Consider the following 7301-nt stretch of genomic DNA (forward strand, 5'->3'; position numbering starts at 1 on the left):
GAGAACAAATTTTCTCTAATATATATCTGAAAATATGTCATCACTGTATTTAATTTAGCATAAATGAGCATCTCAAAATCAAATTCTTTTTAATCAATTAAAAATAAATCTCTCTAAACCAATCCGATATGGATGGTGTTCTCTACACTAGGGAACGCTGCAAGCTCGATACCGCCTAAATTTCCGTGGAACTGCTTCCGCTGTATTTTAAAGCCATTTGACATCATTGTGTTTTGAGATTCTCGCAAACAATGTATTTGATTACTTATTACTTGTATTTACAATGCTAACAATGCTTGTGTTTACAATACTAAAAGTGTTAACGCTAACGTAAGATGGTGCACAGCTTGCAACAAGAGCAAACAGTGATAAACTTATGGAAAGAGGCCATATCAAGACTGCCAAAAAAAGCGAGTTATCTGAAATCTAGCAACCATGTCACCTTTTTTAACAATATATCTCTAAATAACTAAAACAAATTTTCACTCCAAAGTCCCCTGAATTACATAATAACATTAATATCTTATGAAATACGGCAGATTTGAGATCAGAAATTATCTAATTTATTTCTTTTATTGAAAACAAAATTATCCGTTTGAAAATATCGCCTCGCAGAATAACTTGCAGTAAGCAGCTGCAAACTTTCTAACCGGAACTAGAGCAGGCATACAGCTCGAGATTGTTATTGTTTACACTTCTACTGAAAACACCATCCATACATTTGTCCAATATACCCTTCAGCACACTACTACGAAAAGAAACTGCACAGATATATCGCCCATTGGGACAAAACCGTAAAAATATTTTTAAAAAATTAAAGATATATTTTTAATACATAAATTCATTAAATAATATCAGTGTAAGACTAGTCCTAAAAATAAATACTAATAAAAAAAGTTTATTTGAAATTATTAATTAAAGGCACAAATTTAAGCACTTGCTAAACTCTAAACTGGTCTGTAATTCAGGATGGTCACAACTGGGAAAAGTTTAAAAAGTGGGTGGTATGGAAACATTTTAGATGCAGATTGTTTTGACTAACTCTTATCTTCCAAAATTTAATCTAGGAGTTAAAATTAACTAATTTAATTTCTTAAATTTAATTGAAATTAAAACATTTTCCAATTTTCAAAAATGTTATAAATCATTTTCCACCACGTACATTTTTTACATTTTGGCCACGCTGATACAGCAAAGCATATTCTTCTTCCGAGTGCAAAACATCATCAGTGATGAGTTGTATACGAATATTGATATATACTCAAACATTTTTAACACATTTTCTGTTGTGTTGCCTATCGTTGAAAAAACGAGGATACTTGGTAGGTCCACTTGGTTAGCTCCCATTTATTAAATATCGTTTCGTACAGACATTTCATAAGAATTATCTGTCGTTCGATTTTAAAAAAATGGGAGCTTTAAACCCCTCCACCGCGATAAGGTGGGACCCTTCGGAGGGGGTTGTGTTGAAAGTGTGTGGGCAGCTAAGGTTCCCAAGCCGTGTTGACATTGTAGTGGGTATCTAAGGTTCCCAAGCCGTGTTATGACTCTGTAATGGGCATCTAAGGTTCCCAAGCCGTGATGACACATTGTAGTGGGCATCTAAGGTTCCCAAGCCGTGTTTTGACTTTGTGATGGGCATCTAAGCAAGCCGTGTTTGTTTTGACACTGTGTTGGGCATCTAAGGTTCCCAAGTCGTGTTGAAAGAGTGCGGTGAGCAGCTAAGGTTCCCAAGCCGTGTTGAAATTGTTTTGGGCATCTAAGGTTGGTTCCCAAGCCGTGTTTTGACATTGTGTTGGGCAGCTAAGGTTCCCAAGCCATGTTTTGACATTGTGTTGGGCTTCTAAGGTTCCCAAGCCGTGTTTTGATATTGTGTTGGGCTTTTAAGGTTCCCAAGCCGTGTTTTGACATTGTGTTGGGCTTCTAAGGTTCCCAAGCCGTGTTTTGACATTGTGTTGGGCAGCTAAGGTTCCCAAGCCGTGTTTTGACATTGTGTTGGGCAGCTAAGGTTCCCAAGCCGTGTTGACATTGTGTTGGGCAGCTAAGGTTCCCAAGCCGTGTTGAAATTGTTATAGCTAACTATTTTGTTGTGAAATACTTACAAGGCAGAAAACAAGTAGGTGGACCAGACCTTTTGTGTCTTCTTTGGCTCTACTGTTTCTTGGTCTTGAGCGATGGGTGATGATTCAAAATCCTGTGATTTCAACCAATCCATCACTTTCTCGTAGACTTCTTGGTTGTAGGTTCCACGTTCCTTCCACGTGAACACATCTGAGTTTTTACCTGGTATCCAGATCTCGGGACCTTTCAACAACAGGTACGTCGTGCTTAAGTCGTCTTCTTTCTTCTTTTGTCTCCTTTTCGTCTTGTGATCTTTTCTACCGTAAGTCTTTTCCAACCACATGTTGTTCCGCTCTTCAAGGTTGTAAGCTCTCTTCGTCGAAAACCTATAGAAGGAAGGAAAAAAAATGAAGACAAATTTTTGAATAATCTTAAATATTTTCATTCCGATAATGAATTGACACAAATTTACTTTTCTTGAAACTATCTTTACAAATTTATGTTTAGCAAATAAGATTTATTTTGAGGATATATTTCTTTGGATCATGCAAACATATACTTAGAACTTACATTTATTTATATTACATTAATATTTATTATATTTAAAACTATTAGTAGTTTATAAATATTAAGCTACTGTACTAACAGATAGCTAGTTATAGCTAATTAAGTTATTATAAAAACGAGGTGAGATTCGGTGGGTTATTGCTTTTTTTTTAAATATTCTTTTTAAATGGTACGTTTATTTGTTTGCCATTTTTAGGTTACGATTTTCTGTGGTTTTGCCTACACAAATTCTTGGCGAAAATTTTTAAAACGTCATTTTGGTCGTTAGTGTTGCTTCCATCCTCTCTCTTTAAACGTAACAGTGTAACAGTGTAGGTAGATGCGTCAAAGATTTTGATGAGAGCTGATGTAACTAGCCAATCTCCTTTGTTAACAATTTTGAATAAAGTTAAAAGAAAATTGTGAATTTGTTTAGCAGCCTAATTATCAGTTATCCTGCTCTTTTGGTTTCTATATTGGATAATTTTGTTTACAATCAATAATCTTACATCGTGGCGTCCTCGAACTTCATTAAATAAAAGGATAAAAATGGCTGATGATGAAGCAACCAAAAATTTTGACCTACTTAAGACGTAGCGAAAACGCCTGCGTGCTACGTTTACTAAATGCGTCACCAAGATTGAAGATACCTTAAAAACAAAAATAGTGGATGAAACAAACTTTCCGAATTTGCAAAGGCAAATCACCGATAAATTCTAAAGATTGGAATCAATTCAAGGCGAAATAAGCAACTTATTATTATCAACAGAAAATTTGATGGCATATTATGATTTCCAGACAGTGGAAACTTATCGTGATAAATACTCTGAAAAGTGTAGTACTTTGGAGGACTATCCTACTGCGATAAAAGAACTGTCAATTCCAGAAAAAGGAAAATATAAATTGCCTACAATTGAATTAAAGAAGTTTAGCGGGGATGCGAGAGAATATTTTGGATTCTGGAGCCAATTTGAGAAAATACACGAAGACTCAGAAATCTCAGAGGACGACAAATTTCAATACCTATTTCAGGCGATGGTTCTCAATTCTAAGGCTTCAAGGTTTGTACTGAGTTTCCTTCCAACGAAAGAAAACTATAAAAAATGTATCACACAACTCAAGAATCGGTTTGGACGGGAGGATTTATTAGTGCAAATATACGTTCGTGACCTACTTAACATGGTCATGCGAAATGTTACGGGCGGAAAAGCGAAAGATCTCTCGGAACTATATGATGAACTTAAATCCAAGTTAATGTGTTTAGAAACTCTCGGTAAAGGATCTGAAAATTTTTTAGACTTTTTAGCGCCACTGGTTGAAATCAGTTTACCGGAACAAATACTCCGCGCCTACGAACGCAGCAGACAAATGGATAATACCAATAAAGAAAGTAGTGCAAGATCGTTGAATAAACTTTTAACTTTTCTTGCTCAAGTTAAAAATGAGTAAATAATGTTACTTTTCCGCTACAGCATACAATCGGCTAACTAGAAAACAAAATCAAAGAAATTGGAGAGAGATCAACCAGTAGCTACAGGTGCGGCGCTCTTAAATAGGACCAATAACTCAGGTAAGCGATTTCGTTGTATTTTCTGTTCTAAAACAAATCATAAATCTATTGATTGTTTTCTTGCTAAAAAGATGGCATTTAATGAAAGGAAGAAAATTTTAATCCAAAAACATGCTTGTTTCAAATGCTTACGTATTGGCCACTCACTGCGCAATTGTAGAATTCCGATTACCTGCAATTTATGTAGTAAAACCGATCATTGTATATTGTTATGCCCCGAAAAAGAAAATAATATTTCTGATGTAGGTAATTTAGATGTAATTAGTTCTAATACAATTAACTCTAATATTGAAAATGTGGTCACTAATACCCTCTATAGTAAAAATGTCAATAATAACATACACTATCTAGCCATTAATGACCGGACACTGTGAAGTTCGGTGGTGGAGGAATTATGGTGTGGTCCTGTTTCTCATGGTTTGGCCTTGAACCCTTGGTGTTAGTGCGTCGAACCCTGAACTCAGAAGGGTATAGAGACATCCTGGACAATTCGGTGCTTCCCACCCTGTGGCAACAGTTCAGTAATGGCCCGTTTGTGTTTCAACACGATAACGCTGCCATTCATAAAGCACATGCCATCACGGACTGGTTTGATGAAATGGGGGTGCAAGAGCTTGACTGGCCATCCCAAAGTCCCGACATCAATCCAATTGAGCATCTCTGGGATGAGTTGGAGCGCCGGTTGAGGGCCAGACCACAACGCCCCAAAACCACCACTCAACTCTTTGCCATGTTCCAGGAGGAATGGCGGGCAATACCTGCCGCCGTGTACCAACGCCTAGTGGATAGCCTTCCTAGAAGGGTTAAAGCTGTGATTCGGGCGCGTGGAGGCCCTACGCCCTACTGACTTGATACTAGCACCTCATGTATCCGAAATGAGGGTTGTCCGGTCATTAATGGCCAGATAGTGTATTTTACTGTCAATATTAACATATATTGTTGTAAATAAGAAGGAAGCAACTGTTCGTGGGTTAATGGACAGTGGATCACAATATTCATATATTAGTGAAAAATTAATTTAAAAATTACACTTGCATCCCAAAAGTAAACAAACCCTTGTCCACGGTTTGTTTGGGGGGGAGTGTGATCCGTCCTCGTAATCACTCATAATTTGAGATAAAAATCAAAAGTCTGAATGGCAATTACACACATGATATTGATGTTTTTTCTGAAAACAAAATTTGTGGGTATGTTCCCCCAAAGTTAATGATTTGTATGCTTTAGTTTAACTTTAAGAAAAAGGTATTGATGTTCCTGATGTAAATGTGGCTCTAAATGTGGTATTATTGGGTGCCCAAACAATTAGTGATATTTTTCAAAATGAAATATATAAACTAAATTGAGGTTTATTGGCTGTTAAAACAAAACTTGGGTTTACAATAATGGGTAAAGTTAATGGTATAATTAATGAACATCAGATATTGTCCGCGCCTACCTTGCTTGAACGCGATTAGTGAAAACACTTTCTATGCTATCTTTAAATTTTAACAATTTAAATGTTAGAGAATTGTGGGATTTGGATGTTATTGGAATTCGTGATCCAATAGAAAATAATAAACAGGTAGTGCTGCATTCTGATATGATAAATCAGTTGAATGGAAGGTATGAACTTTGTTTACTTTTCAAAGGGGATGTGACTTTGCAAGAAAATAAGGATTCAGTTCTTAAAAGGCATAGGCGAATGATTCAAAGGTCTATTGCAAATAACACTATAGATGATTATGTGTCTGTATTTAAAGAATGGGAAGAATTAAAAATAATTGAAAGAGTTCCCATAGATGAAATATTAGATAAGAGTTATTATCATCCCCATAGACCGGTAATTAAAGAAACTAGTGAAACTACACGAATAGGGCCAGTATTTGATGCTAGTGCTAAAGTCGGCCAACAACCCTCCTTGAACGATTGTTTCTTAGAGGGCCAAATTTAATTGAGCTAATTCCAGATGTATTAGATCGGTTTCGAATGTATCCAATAGGGTTATTTAGTGATATAGAGAAAGCATATTTGATGTTAGGCATTTCACCCGAGTATCGCAATTTTTGCGATTTTTTACCATTCGAGAAATGAATAAATTGTCTGTAGACATTGTAGGGTAGTGTTTGGGGTTTCGTCTAGCCCATTTCTACTATCCGCCTCAATTAATCACCTTTTGGATAATACTAACACAGATTATGCAGAAATTGTTTCGAAACTCAAGAATTCATTTTATGTGGATAACTGCATAAACGGAGCATTTAGCGAAACGGAAAGAGAAATTCATTTTAGGTGCTCAAAATATTATGAAGGGAGCGCATTTTAACTTAAGAAACAGGGAAAGCACCCTATTGGAAAAAAATCTTAAAACCAGTATCAAAAACCAGTAAAAATGATACCAGAACCAGTATAACCATACTGGAAATTTTGAAACCAGTATGGCACCATACTGGAAATTTTAAAACCAGTATAGCACCATACTGGAAATTTTAAAACCAGTATAACACCATACGGAAAATTTTAAAACCAGTATAACACCATACGGGAAATTTTAAAACCAGTATAACACCATACGGGAAATTTTAAAACCAATATAGTTCCATACTGGAAAGTGTAAAACCAGTATGGCACTATATCAGAAATTTAAAACCAGTATGGATCATACTGGAAATTTCGACACGAGATATAAAATCGTACTGGAAATTTCTATACCAGTTTTCAAACATCCCTATTGGAAAAAAATCTTAAAACCAGTATCAAAAACCAGTAAAAATGATACCAGAACCAGTATAACCATACTGGAAATTTTGAAACCAGTATGGCACCACACTGGAAATTTTAAAACCAGTATAGCACCATACTGGAAATTTTAAAACCAGTATAACACCATACGGAAAATTTTAAAACCAGTATAACACCATACGAGAAATTTTAAAACCAGTAACACCATACGGGAAATTTTAAAACCAATATAGTTCCATACTGGAAAGTGTAAAACCAGTATGGCACTATATCAGAAATTTAAAACCAGTATGGATCATACTGGAAATTTCGACACGAGATATAAAATCGTACTGGAAATTTCTATACCAGTTTTCAAACATACTGGGAGTTTTAAAGTAGTTTTAAAATATAGCTTCGTTCTTAG

The sequence above is a fragment of the Parasteatoda tepidariorum genome, chromosome 9 (genome assembly GCF_982258835.1).
Source record: "Parasteatoda tepidariorum strain Cologne lab strain chromosome 9, Ptep-v5.0, whole genome shotgun sequence".
In the NCBI taxonomy this organism is placed as follows: Eukaryota; Metazoa; Arthropoda; class Arachnida; order Araneae; family Theridiidae; genus Parasteatoda; species Parasteatoda tepidariorum.